General features: G+C 41.2%; 1 protein-coding gene and 1 non-coding gene across 2 annotated transcripts in view; one reads left to right on the forward strand and one right to left on the reverse strand.

Moving 5' to 3' along the window:
- Positions 1-13,017, reverse strand: part of PCBD2 (pterin-4 alpha-carbinolamine dehydratase 2) — a 49,109-nt gene that overhangs the window by 21,068 nt on the left and 15,024 nt on the right. The gene's annotated exons all lie outside the window — the stretch shown is intronic.
- On the forward strand, positions 537-677 carry LOC116554706. The gene has a single exon (XR_004270281.1). It is a non-coding gene; the product is annotated as a U4 spliceosomal RNA (small nuclear RNA).

Here is a 13,017-nt window from a genome sequence, read left to right on the forward strand (position 1 = left end):
ATGACCAGCTGCACATCCAGGGTTATTAAAAAACAAAAAAATACGCTGCACCATGACTATGGGGTATGGGCACAAGGTCAGAAATAAACTGGAGTGGTTCTAAAAGAAACGTACATCCCAGAGAACCAGGCCTCATGAGACCAACAGAGTTGGCGCTGGCAGGGATGGCAGCAGTTACTAAATCCCGGAGGCTTGGAAAATCATGCCTTACAATTGTTAGAGTTTGAATTCATTTTATTTACAAGAGTGGTGCTCTGCTTTAACTTTAAATCTTTCTGGGCCATGCAGAATGTGATGGAAAATTACTCAAACAGTCCTGTGGCGTCGGAGTCCATAGACAGAGAAGGGAAGGTATGCCTGAGTCCACGTCTAGCTCTCTCACCTGGCAGGGTTACTTCTCCCTCTCAGCCTCAGCTTCCCCATAATGGGAAGAAGCAGGTGGACCCATGATAGGTGGAGTTCTTCCCACTGTGTGACCTGATGGCCAACATAAGGAGAAACATGCCATGTTCCAGGTGATTAAAACAAATTTTTTCAGCTTTGCACAGTGGCAGTATTGTAGCCAATGAGGTTTATCTGAGATGCTATTATTGCTAATTGAAAACTTTTCCCAATATCCCGCCATGACAACTTGAAATATACTCGGCATTGGCAATTTCTGACAGTCTCTACAGAGACTGATTAAAAAAAAAAAAAATTCATATTACAGAGTGGGGGTCTCCTTAAGTCACCAATCATATTGTTAAGGAAGAGAGGGCCAGTTATTCATGGTAGTTGGGAAAGAATCTAGAGTGCTCTGTCTGGCATAAAGAACCTATTTGGGACCTCAGAAGTGTTTTTACAAGCTCCAGTAAAACTTTAAGGTAGTTAAGTGTCCAATCTATCTTTCAGTTTCATATACTGTGAGGCAGACCCCAAGGCACAGATGTCTGTCTCAGTCTTTCCAGAAAGAGCATTTTTGAGCCTTCTTGGCTGTTTCATGTGAAGCTGCTGTTTACTGAAGGCAGAAGGCTGTCCCTTCCTTAAATGCATTTAAAGTTTTAAGCCTGGAGGTTATCTGTACATGGTAGATGCTACACAGGATTTTAGGAGCCTCTGGTTTTTTGCACAGACGGGGCACTATGCACCATTCTTTCTCCTGACTGCCTCAGATTTCCCTAAAAACACCCTCTGAAAGTGAAGATTCCTCCAATGGCCCAGCAGATGCCCCATATGCATTACATGAACTTAAAAAGTTATAAATACCAACTTCTAAAAACTTGAGAATCTCAAAAAAAATCAACAAAACATCAAAACCTGAAAATAAAAAATGACTACATTAACATGAGCTTGTAATAAGATACAAATTCCGCCTGGCCACCTTCTGCCTGTGTGCCACTTTTTAAGAAGACAGGACGGTATTGAATCATGACAGGTAAAAGAAACTTAGGAATGCCTGTTTTTGGAAGGTTACTTGGGGTTTTCTTTTAAAATGTAATACTATTCAGTATTTTCTTTAAATGTATTTCCTTTAAATACTAAATACAGTCAGGTATATTCCAAATATGATTTTTAAAAGAGTAAAAAACACAATTATAATAGATTTAAGAAAACAGATTTACGCCTGCTCACAAATCTGACAATAGGAAGGTAATATTAATATAGCCAGTACTTACATTATCCCATTTAAGTAAAGTCTTTGGATTTTAAATGTGCAGCTAGGCCCTGCTTTATTAAAAAGCTTAAAAAATTATGGCTAAAAAGGTTTTTGGGTACAACACCTTTCTTTTGCCTCTTGTAACTTTATGAGTTAGTAATAAATGAGTTTAGTTACATCAAAACAAAGGGGAAATGGTTTGAGTTTTAACGCAATATTTTAAAACCTGGTAAAAATTCCTTTAACAGTATTCTAAATATATATTTTTGAAAAGTAATTAAAATTTCGAAACCTCTCAGACAGCATTCAAGCATTCCTAACTTCACAGCCTCCTAACTCCATTCCCTCAGCACCAGCTTCCCAGCCTCCACTCTCACACACAATTAAGTCAAAGGTTAATTTCCATTCTAAGTCAAACTCTAATCCTGTGCTCCCAAAGTACCCCACCCAACACATAAAGTTCCCAAGCACACAGACTCTTCTCCAGAATAGGAAGGTCACAAAGGGGTGAGAGGACACCCTCGGCAAACAGTGAGCATCAGCTATAAAACTCAAAAGTTTCACCATTGCCCAAATCACTTTATAGACAAAAAATGGTCATTCAGAAAAAAGGTTCCTTCGGTGTCTCTCTGCTGCCATTCCTTAGTGAGAAAATGACTTCTAAAAGGAAGGCAAAGAAGCATGAGAGGCAAGTCTACTGAAGCAGGACTGGTTTCACTTCTGGCATCAAAGTTGACGGCAACAGTGGCGGATCTGGAGACATGCCTTATGATAATTACCCAAAGGCAGCGACATTGTAGGCATGGAGGCTACAGGCGCTGCAGACCAAGAAGCAGAGCTTCAAGCCCCACACTCACAAGGCTAAAACGTTTCCTCGTGTGAGAAACAGAACCACCACTAACAATTTTTGGAAATAATACTTGAGTCTTGGCTCCCAACTGGATAATTTTATTCTGCACCAAAAGCAATTCCCTTCGAATTCCCAAAGTCTTCAAGCAGCTTCAAACTAATTTCAAGACACAGTTTCCTTCCAAACCCAATGAAATGAAAGGCAGAAACCAACAAAAGAAAAAACATTAAATAACATGTATAAGATGGTTTGCCATTTTATGAAAAACAAATGAAGAATTACACTCGCACCACACTGATAAACTGAGAGTCTGCCAGTGGTTCTCAGGGCAGATGTAACATTTTAACAAATGTGATTGTTTGTGAACGAAATAATTCTGATCAAAAACTTAATTGCAGCCAAAGTGGGCCCTGGGCTGTGTCACCATAATCCATTCTGACAGGAAGCAGTGAGTGGAGATTCCTACTGTGAACGGAGCACATGTGAAAGGTCAGCTTTGGCCTGGAACTTCAAAACCGTTAACGTGTAAAACAGTGTGCATTAGAGCCCGGAACAGCTAACCGCTGGATTAGCGGATGTCCGCTGTGTGAGTCTGATGTGCTTTTGGCAGGTAATGGTTAATTGGTAAATAGGCAATGTATTGTAACTTTCTTCTTTGCCTCTTCCCAACATTTACCAGCAGAACCTATTCTTAATTATAGTCCTAAAACACTGCAATATTAGATTTACAACCTGGTCTCAGAACGCCAAAGTAACTGATTTCTCAAATAAAATTCATCTTTAAGTTAGCAAAGTAAAAGTTGCATGCATTTTTTAAAAACATATCTGTGGACAGAACGAATAAAAAAATATTTTCATGTAAAATGGACATATGTGTTTATCCAATACAAACTGTATTATTATAATAGCCAAATTTTGCTAAATAAGGATTTCATTAGAAGAAATAAATGCTTTACTGATATAATCTGAAATCTGAAAACACAAATACACAACACTATTTTACAAAGCTTAAAACAAAACTCTAAATAAAAATAAAGTTAATACCATGGTTTTCATTTTTCAACATGGAATGTGAATTACGAAAGACCCAAGCTAAACATTGTCTTTTAAGTTAATGCACGCAAAAGTACTTTATACCTATGTAGTGCTATAGAATTGGCTCATTTGGTTTTAAATTATAGCCATTTTTCCTACACCTAAGGTAACAGGGCATTAAGGAGTGACAAAAGCTGGCACTGTGTACTTCAGTGATCATTTTAGGATTTAATTCATCTCTAAGTTGAAGAGAGAAATAATGCTTCTCCCTGAAAATAAACAGGTCTTCTAGTATCAAAATTAACCTTCTCAGGTTCTGTCTTTGGCCGTTGGACAAATGCAGCTCCTGGGCCCTTTTAGGCTAAATTTGGGGATCTTAAAGGTAGCTCCATGGCAAGGCAGCCTTATCACCATCAACTTCATGAATCCTGTCCCCTTCAGAACATCAACTGATACCTTTAGAAACAAAATCATACTGCAATGGATGACTGAAGAGAAAAAGGATCAGGGTCAGCAAAACGAGTTATCAGTTTCATTTCCGCTTTCCACACAGGATCTGAAACCTTAAACATGTTTGGAAATCCCAGAATCTTCCCAACAGTCTGCTCCTGAAAGCACGTGATATACACAGTCACCAATCTGCTGCTCTGTACCGAGCACCGTCCTGGGCTCTGGCCCTGGTCATAGTTCCTGTCCCTCAAGGAGCATCCAGTGCCGGCTGGGGAGGACAGAAAGATCAACCATGGACAGCTGTTAAGGAATGAAGGAGCAGCGGGAAAGCAATCCAGAAGTTTGTGAGAGAGGCCGGGGCTGGGCACAGCCATCTCGTTCTCACTCTTCCTCTCCATGGATGTCCAAGGGGAACTTACACAGCAAGCCAGAGTCACAACCAGGGCACCCAAGTCACCCACAGAACTCAACTCATCCTAGTACACAAAGAAGACGTCAAAATTCACTAAGAAATATTTTACAAGGTTCCAAATCAGTTATTAATGGTATTTTCTTATTCTGTTAAAGTGACCAATCACACTTGGCAACAAGCTAAATTATAATTTTAGCCTCACTTCCAATCATCTTTTTTCTATCACTACAACATATTCAGCATAATAATTCTTGGTTGCCATTCCACTTCCTTAGTGTGACCCAGGCCAAAGCAGCTTATAACTTCCCTCCAGAAAGATCAACAGAGCAGAAAGAGCCTCCACACTGAGTTCCAGTTGAAAGCGGGCATTTCCACTCTGGGCTACGGCACGCTGCCCTTGCCTCAGCGCCAACACTTAACATGACAACTGTCTCATTCAGAGGCAAGATGACTGCCAAGCCAATCGCAACTACTAATGAGGAAACAGACTTTGCTTGTTTCTTCACTGGTTTATATTTATTAACATGTTTTAAAACACAAAATTTCCAGAAAGTTGAACTTACATTTTAATTCCATTCTGGACTGCTAGCTAAATTTTACAAATACAGAGAAATATGTTACCAGTTTTGTTTTAAGGACCCATGTCAAATGAGAGGACACCAAAGAAATTCATCATTCCATTCTTATTTGCAGGAGCAGATGCTCTGTAACTTGTAAATTATTTTGATTTACAGTGACTCATTATTGTATTCATAAATGCTGGAAAGTTGGTGAACAACATGATATAATGACACCCCAAAATAATTTTATAACTGCAGGTGTGCAGATCGTAACATGTGGGAGATGACTCAAAGGATAATGGGGAATAAAGGCGTTTAGGAAGGTCACATAAAGGAGGGAAAGGGATGAGGGCATGTACCCCAATTTTCTGAGATGTCTTCAAACCCACACCACTCGTAGTTAGGCATATGCAGCGGAGCAGTCAGGCAGGGGCAACAGAGTCAACAGTTACATTTAAACAAGCAAAAGCAAAATGCTTCATAATTTACAACAACCCAATCAGATTGCTCATTCTTTTGAGGTTAAATGCTACTGACATAAGCTACACCTGAATCCAATCAGTGCAGAAACGTTGAGAAGATTCACACGAAAGGACTAAATTTGTCACAAATGGGTTGGTTTCCGATCTTAATGTAGCCAAGTTGCTTTACTCTGACCTCCATTGAACAAATCAACTTAATGGGCACTAGGAGTGCTATAAAACTTAACAATGGAGTGATTTTTAACTTTTAAAATATAGTTATGAAGCAAAATGTTGGATAGCTTCTACAATACTGGAAATCAAATTAAATCTAGATGTTTTTTAACAGTCTTGACAGATATAATCCTAGTTACCATGTAAATTTATGGTAAGCTGCTGTGATATTAGCCACAGGTGCTACTTTTAATATATGAGCCGCATCTGGCTGGGAATAGAATTTCTCAGAGGACTGAAAATGACCTCACTATCAGACAATGGAAGGGAAAAAAACAAGACCACTGTGGCATATAAAAAGCTGAAGATGTGGTCCACAACTAAATATTTCACATAAAATTCATTTTAACTCTGCAGTTGTAGGTTAAAGGATATTATGCTTTCAATATTTAAGAGGCGTAGATATATTTCAACCAAATAGCCAAAAGATTAAGAATGTAAGACAGTTATGAATACCCTGGCTACAAATATAATACTAGTTTTCCAACCTTTGATCAATGTCAGAAAAAATGATGCACTAGGACTTGAAAAGAGAATTATTTCATGGTTCCCAAGCACACGACCTGATTAGATACCACCAAGCATACCAAACCATGATGTAACAATTACTGATCTCTAAGCAGCAGCCGCTCTCCAGCGCCTGCCCAGCATCACTGGTTGTGTTGTAAAAGTGCTTTGAAGTCATTCATCACACCCAAGAAAACATTTTCACCAAGTGAAATTTTTTTTAAAAAATCATTTCTAGTAATTAATTACCATTCTGAGTTTCAGAACTGGCAACATCACTCAGAGACAAATATGAAGGGAAAATACATGCCTCTCACTTATCCAATTAAAAAATAAAAACACAAATACGTCTAAAACATGGAACCGTTTGCTTTCAAGAAACCCTTCCTGAACCACTCGAAAGCCATCATTTGCCAGAGAACTAGCAAGTGTGGAAATGTGGCAGAGGATTTACAAAGATTTAATTTCCTATGAAATAACTCTCCCTGAATTAAACAAGCCTTCTTTATCTGAAAAAACTCTCTGAAAGAGAAACATTTCTGTGAAAATATATCCTATACCTTTGCACTAAGCTGTGAGAATGGTGGCTACAAAGCCGTATAACATCACATTTTCCTTCTGGCTGTCTCAAGTCACTTGAAGGGCTTGATTTTTTAGCTTCAATGGATCAATTCTATCCAGGTGATGATTTCTATTTGCTTTTTTAACAGGTGACTGGATCTATGCCTGATCTCAATGAGCATCGAGATCCTGAGTATCTTTAGCAAGAACCACCTTGTACAGCTCCCTGACACTTTTGTGTCCAACTGACAGCATTAATGCTGAGCATTTAGAAAAGATGGGCTCACAAGCCTCATCTGTGAGGCTGGTTACCATAGAAAGGGATTGGCTAAATTAAATATGGCTTTTATGTTCAATGGAATAATTTCTGTATCTTCCACCATTCAAAACCATGTGGTAAGCCAGGTGCAGTGGCTCATGCCTACGATCCGAGAACTTTGGGAGGCCAAGGTGGGCGGACTGCTTAAGCCCAGGAGTTCGAGACCAGTGTGGGCAACGTGGTGAAACCCAGTCTCTACAGAAAATACCAAAATTAGCCAGGTGTGGTGGCACTTGCCTGTAGTCCCAGCTACTCAGGAGGCTGAGGTAGGAGGATCATCTGAGCCCAGAAGATAGAGGCTGCAGTGAGCCAAGATGGCACCAATGCACTCCAGCCTCAGTGACACAGTGAGGCCTTGTGTCAAAAAAGAAAAAAATAAATCATGAGGCAAAATATTTTACTGATGTGTAAATATGTGCTATTCATAAAACGAAAAAAGCAACTGGCCAAAAACTATCTACGATATGATCCCAAACATATATACGTGCATACACATTCACACAAACACACATTCACACACACAAACACACATTCTCACACACACACACATTCAGACACACACAAACACACATTCACAGATTCACACACATTCACACACACACATTCACATTCACACACATTCACATACACATTCACACACATGCATTTACACACACACATTCAAACACATTCACACAAACACGCATTCACACAAGCACGAATTCACGCAAACATGCATTCACACAAACACATTCACACATTCACACACACACATTCACACACATGCATTCACAAACACACATTCACACAAACACAAACACATAGTCACACAAACACACATTCACACAAACATTCACACAAATACATTCACACAAATACACATTCGCACAAATACATATTGACAGACATCATTTTTAAGTGAGCTGAAAGATTTTCAGAAAGCAGAAAGGTCTATTTTTCTTCTTTACACTTTTCTATGTTTTTGAAATTATAAAGATATTATGAAATCATATTTTAAAATGTATTTACCAGCCAAACATGCCACACAAATGTTAACAGGTGGGTATCATTCCTATTAGAATGAGAGGCCTGGTGGATATCTGTAGAGTATGAGTAACCTATAAATGTTAAACTCTTCCATTTAAAGCTTGCAGTTTCTTTTTTTTTTTTTTTGAGACAGAGTCTTACTCTGTCACCCAGGCTGGAGTGCAGTGGCACAATCTTGGCTCACTGCAGCCTCTGCCTCCTGGGTTCCAGCAGTTCTCCTGCTTCAGCCTCCCAGGTAGCTGGAATTACAGGCACATGCCACTATGCCCAGCTAATTTTTGTATTTTTAGTAGAGATGGGGTTTCACCATGTCGGCCAGGCTGGCTCGAACTCCTGACCTCAGATGATCCACCTGCCGCGGCCTCCCTAGGATTACAGGCATGAGCCACCACACCCAGCCAAAGCTTGCAGTTTTAAACACATAGAAATATGGAAGAGACTCACCCGCAAACTTACATAAGAGAATCATACTTTAAGAAACTCTGAATTGGCCAGGTGTGGTGACTCTGGCCTATAATCCCAGTACTTTGGGAGGCCAAGGTGGGAAGATAACTTGAGGCCAGGAATTCAAGGCTAGCCTGGACAGCATAGCAAGATTCCATCTCTACAAAAAAGTAAAATTAAGGCCAGGTGCAGTGGCTCAAGCCTGTAATCCCAGCACTTTGGGAGGCCGAGGCAAGCGGATCACAAAGTCAGGAGTTCGAGACTAGCCTGCCCAAACCTCATCTCTACTAAAAATACAAAAATTAGCTGGGCACCTGTAATCCCAGCTACTCAGGATGCTGAGTCAGGAGACACACTTAAACCTGGGAGGCAGAAGTTGCAGTGAGCCAAGATCACACCACTACATTCCAGCCTGGGCAACAGAGCAAGACTGTGTCTCAAAAAAAAAAAAAGAGTAAAATTAAAAAATTTGCCAGGCCTGGGCACAGTGGCTGACATCAGCCAAAGGGAGGATTCTGGGAGGCCAAAGCAGGGGGATCAGTTGAGGTCAGGAGTTCAAGACCAGCCTGGCTGACATGGTGAAACCATCTCTACTAAAAATACAAAAATTAGACAGGCGTGGTGGCATGCGCCTGTAATCCCAGCTACTTAGGAGGCTTAGGCAGGAGAATCGTTTGAACCCAGGAGGTGGAGGTTGCAGTTAGCTGAGATTATACCACTACACTCCAGGCTGAGTGACAGAGCAAGACTCTATCTCAAAAAAAACAAAATTAGCCAGGCAGTGTGGCATGCACTTATAGTCCCAGCTACTCAGGAGGCTGAGGTAGGAGGACCGCTTGAGCCCAGTAATTTGAGGCTACAGTGAGCTATGATCACGTCACTGCACTCCAACCTAAGAAACAGAGACTCCATCTCTTAAAAAATAATAAAAAGAAATTTTAAAATTTTTAAAAAGAAACTCAGAATTCAAATGGCCCTCTCTTCTATTCATCTGTATCCACGGCTATATGGTTAGTGGCTTAGATGTTTATCTTCTCTATGCAGAGTTCCAATTCTCCAAATAAAGTTTTCAGCTGCTTTCTGCAGACCTATCTGGAAGAGACTTTCCCCTCTAGACAGAAGATGAACTCCAATCTGTAACAGACTTAGAACTGATCATTGATCAATCCAGTATTATAAACCAACGCTTTCAGGGTAGGGTATAGGGAACCATGTAGCAATTTACAAGTCAAATTCCTATCAGTAGCTGGCAATCTTCTTCTTTGAAACATGCAAATAACATACAGCCTCCTTTAAGCACTCCAAAATAAACATTTCTTCCTAAACAGCAGAAATAGACTCAATTCTGAATAGCAGAGTTGTCCATTCAAAGCTCTAAGACATTTCTAAACAAACTGCAATCCACGTCCTTTGTTATTCTACAATCCTTCAAAATATAGACTTGTGTTAAGAGAAGAGGGGTCACCTGAAGTGGGATATCTGGCCCTGGAATGATGGCTCCACAGCCCACTTCCTCTGCGAGTTTGAGCAAGCTCTTTAACTTCCCTGACTTTTCCACCATAAGCAACGTGGGGATGCTAACACCTAACCTGAGAAGGCTGCTGGGAAGCTTCAATGAAACAACCTATGTTATTTTATAGGTCACCTAACAGTGAGCTACTAACACCCAGTAGACACTCAAAACACTCATTAGTTCATAAAATACTTTGTAGCCCTCTGATCTGTCACAAAGAAAACTGATTTGGCTGCATTTCAGGTAATGATGCAATATTAAGAGTTACCTGTTAATTCCTCAAGAATATTGCCAATATATTTTAGCTTTTCTTCATATCACACCACCAAGTTATGATTTAGAAAAAAGAAAAATCAGCCAGGAATGCTGGACCAGTGGTCACAGAAAAGGAAAGGAAAAGAATTTGAGATTAAAGAATTGCCTTGAAACAGAAATGAATGCCTAATGGATGCCAGGGAACAGGCCTGCGGCAGCCTCCCAGTGTGGTAATTCGGTGGAGTCTCAGAAGAATCTACCACAGGACCTCAGAACATCAATATTCTCAACCGACTGTGGCTGCAGCAGTGGGTGGCTGAAACCATGGTGCTAAAAGACTAAGTGCCAGCCTTAGTCTCTCATGATGGGAGGCAACTGACTGGAGACACCATGAGAGCCCATTTTCTTCTCTGATGTCTCAATATTGCATGCAGCACAAAGGCACAGTCGGTGCTGCTGTTCTGCAAAGTGCCGTGTGGCACTACAGGGCACCCTCTCTCATCTCTCGGACACAGCAACTTAGACGCCAGATAAGCTCATCACCATTAGCAATCATCTATGGCTAGGAGTAAGGAGATAAGGGAGAGGAAAAGTCCCTGGTGAGAAATGACTACGTGTATCCTGTAGGGGACAGAAAGATGAAACACTATGTTCCCCTGGGGATAAGTGCACTGACTAGGATCATCCATGGTGAACCAAATCAGGGGCCCTCATGCATTCAAAATACAACTAGGTAACACTAGGTAACCCTGGGCTGGGTACTACGGGAGATGTACACAGGCACAATCCAAGTCTCTGTCCTCAAGGTGCTTTTACCTTAGCTGGAGAGAGAGACAGGTAAACAGTTACATTATCCTGTTCATAATCTAAGTTGTATTTAGTGTTGTCCTAACTTTGCCACTAGTTCATTGTCACCCTGAACAAACCACATTACCCCGGGCCTCAGTTCCCCCTTCCTTTCTAATTCTAACATTGATAGGCCCTATATCAAAGCTCTAAGATGCTTAATTAATACCAAAACAAGGTTGGGCCAGGAGCGATGGCTCATGCCTATAATCCCAATACTTTGGGAAGTTGAAGGGGGAGGATTGTTGAGGTCAGGAGTTCAAGACCAACCTAGGCAACATAGTGAGACCTTACCTCTACAAAAAAATGTTTTAAAAATTAGCCAGGGACAGTGGCATGTGCCTGTAGTCCAAGCTACTTGGGAGGCTGAGGCAGGAGGATCGCTTGAGCGATCCAGGAGTTGGAGGCTGCAGTGAGCTACGATCCCACCACTGTACTCAAGCCTGGGTGACAGAGAAAGACCCCATCTTTAAAAACAATTTTTTTAATTTAAAAAATAAGCCTGAAAGAACACCACAAACAAGTATAAGATAACTCTAGGAGTGAATTCTAAATGGAAGGAAACACAACAGACTAATGTCTGAGACTGTTGGATCTGTATAAAGCATATGAGCGCCACCTCCCCTCCAGGTTGGCCTGCACCCCACGCACCAAAACCATCCATACTACAGTCACTGATACCCTCCATGCTGCTTCCTCCAATGGTCATCCTCTGGGCCTCATCTTACTTGGTGTCTCAGCAGAATTGATACTTCCCTCCTTTTGAAACACCATCTTGTTTTGGATTCTGTGACATAACACTGACCTGATTTTTTTCCTTTTCTATCTATTTGTTTGTTTGTTCGTTTGTTTTTTGAGACAAGGTCTCACTCTATCACCCAAGTTGGAGTGCTGTGGCACAATCATAGGTCACCGCAGCCTCAAACTCTTGGTCTCAAGCAATTCTTCTCCCTTGGCCTCCCGAAATGCTGGGATTACAGGCATGAGCCAGCATCTTCTTTCCGTTTCTCTAACAAATCTTTCCTGTCTTTGCCAGGTCCTCCTCTTCTAACTCACCCCTAAATGGACCGAGTCCTGAGCCATCCTCTCTTCTCACACTATAATTTCTTCTTGAGTCATTTCATCTATTACCTTGGCTTTTTTCCATACATACCCATGATTCTCCAACCCAGACCTCACCTCCGGGTTTCTATTTCAGACATAAATTTTCTGGAAGTTGACATTTGGATGCCTCACAGCACTCCCTTATAACGGTGTCCAAATCAGAAATCTTGATCCCTGCATCCCAAACCTGTTCCTCTCCCCCCACACTTCCCCAATTCAGTAAATATCACTTCCAGCCACCTATTTCCTCCAGGCCTGAAATCTGGGAGTCATTCTTGATACCCTTCACCCTGTTCCTTACCATCCATCACACTCCTCGCTAGTCAGAGAAACCTGGGTATTCTCTTTATATCTGCATTTTCTGTAAGAGTTACGTGTGCTACCACTGGTTTCTGCTCATGTAAACTCCAAACGCTCCAACCTCTATACATCTCCACTTCTCCTGTCACTGTTCCAATGCACAATCTCCCGCCATGTCCACCCCAGTGAGGCTGTCTCAGCTGGAGTGACGTAACAGCCTCCTTACTACTCTCCCTGATTTAACTTCTGTCCCCGCTACTCTGTCCTCTGATTGGTCTCTTTTTTAATGCATCAGCTTACTGCTTTCTTACCAAGGCATTCCCTGACCATGCTTCTCAAAGAGAAGTAGGTCTTTCCATTATTCTCTCTCACAGCACCCCTTTCTGATGCAGAGGCAGTATCTGAGCCACTAACAATATGGACTGCCTGGAATCCAGTCCTGACTCCACACTTACTGCTGTGAGACCTTGGGCAAGTCACTTAGTGAAGGTCTCAGTTTCCTCC

The sequence above is a fragment of the Sapajus apella genome, unplaced genomic scaffold, assembly GCF_009761245.1.
Source record: "Sapajus apella isolate SASKATOON/1434 unplaced genomic scaffold, GSC_monkey_1.0 scaffold1, whole genome shotgun sequence".
In the NCBI taxonomy this organism is placed as follows: domain Eukaryota; kingdom Metazoa; phylum Chordata; class Mammalia; order Primates; family Cebidae; genus Sapajus; species Sapajus apella.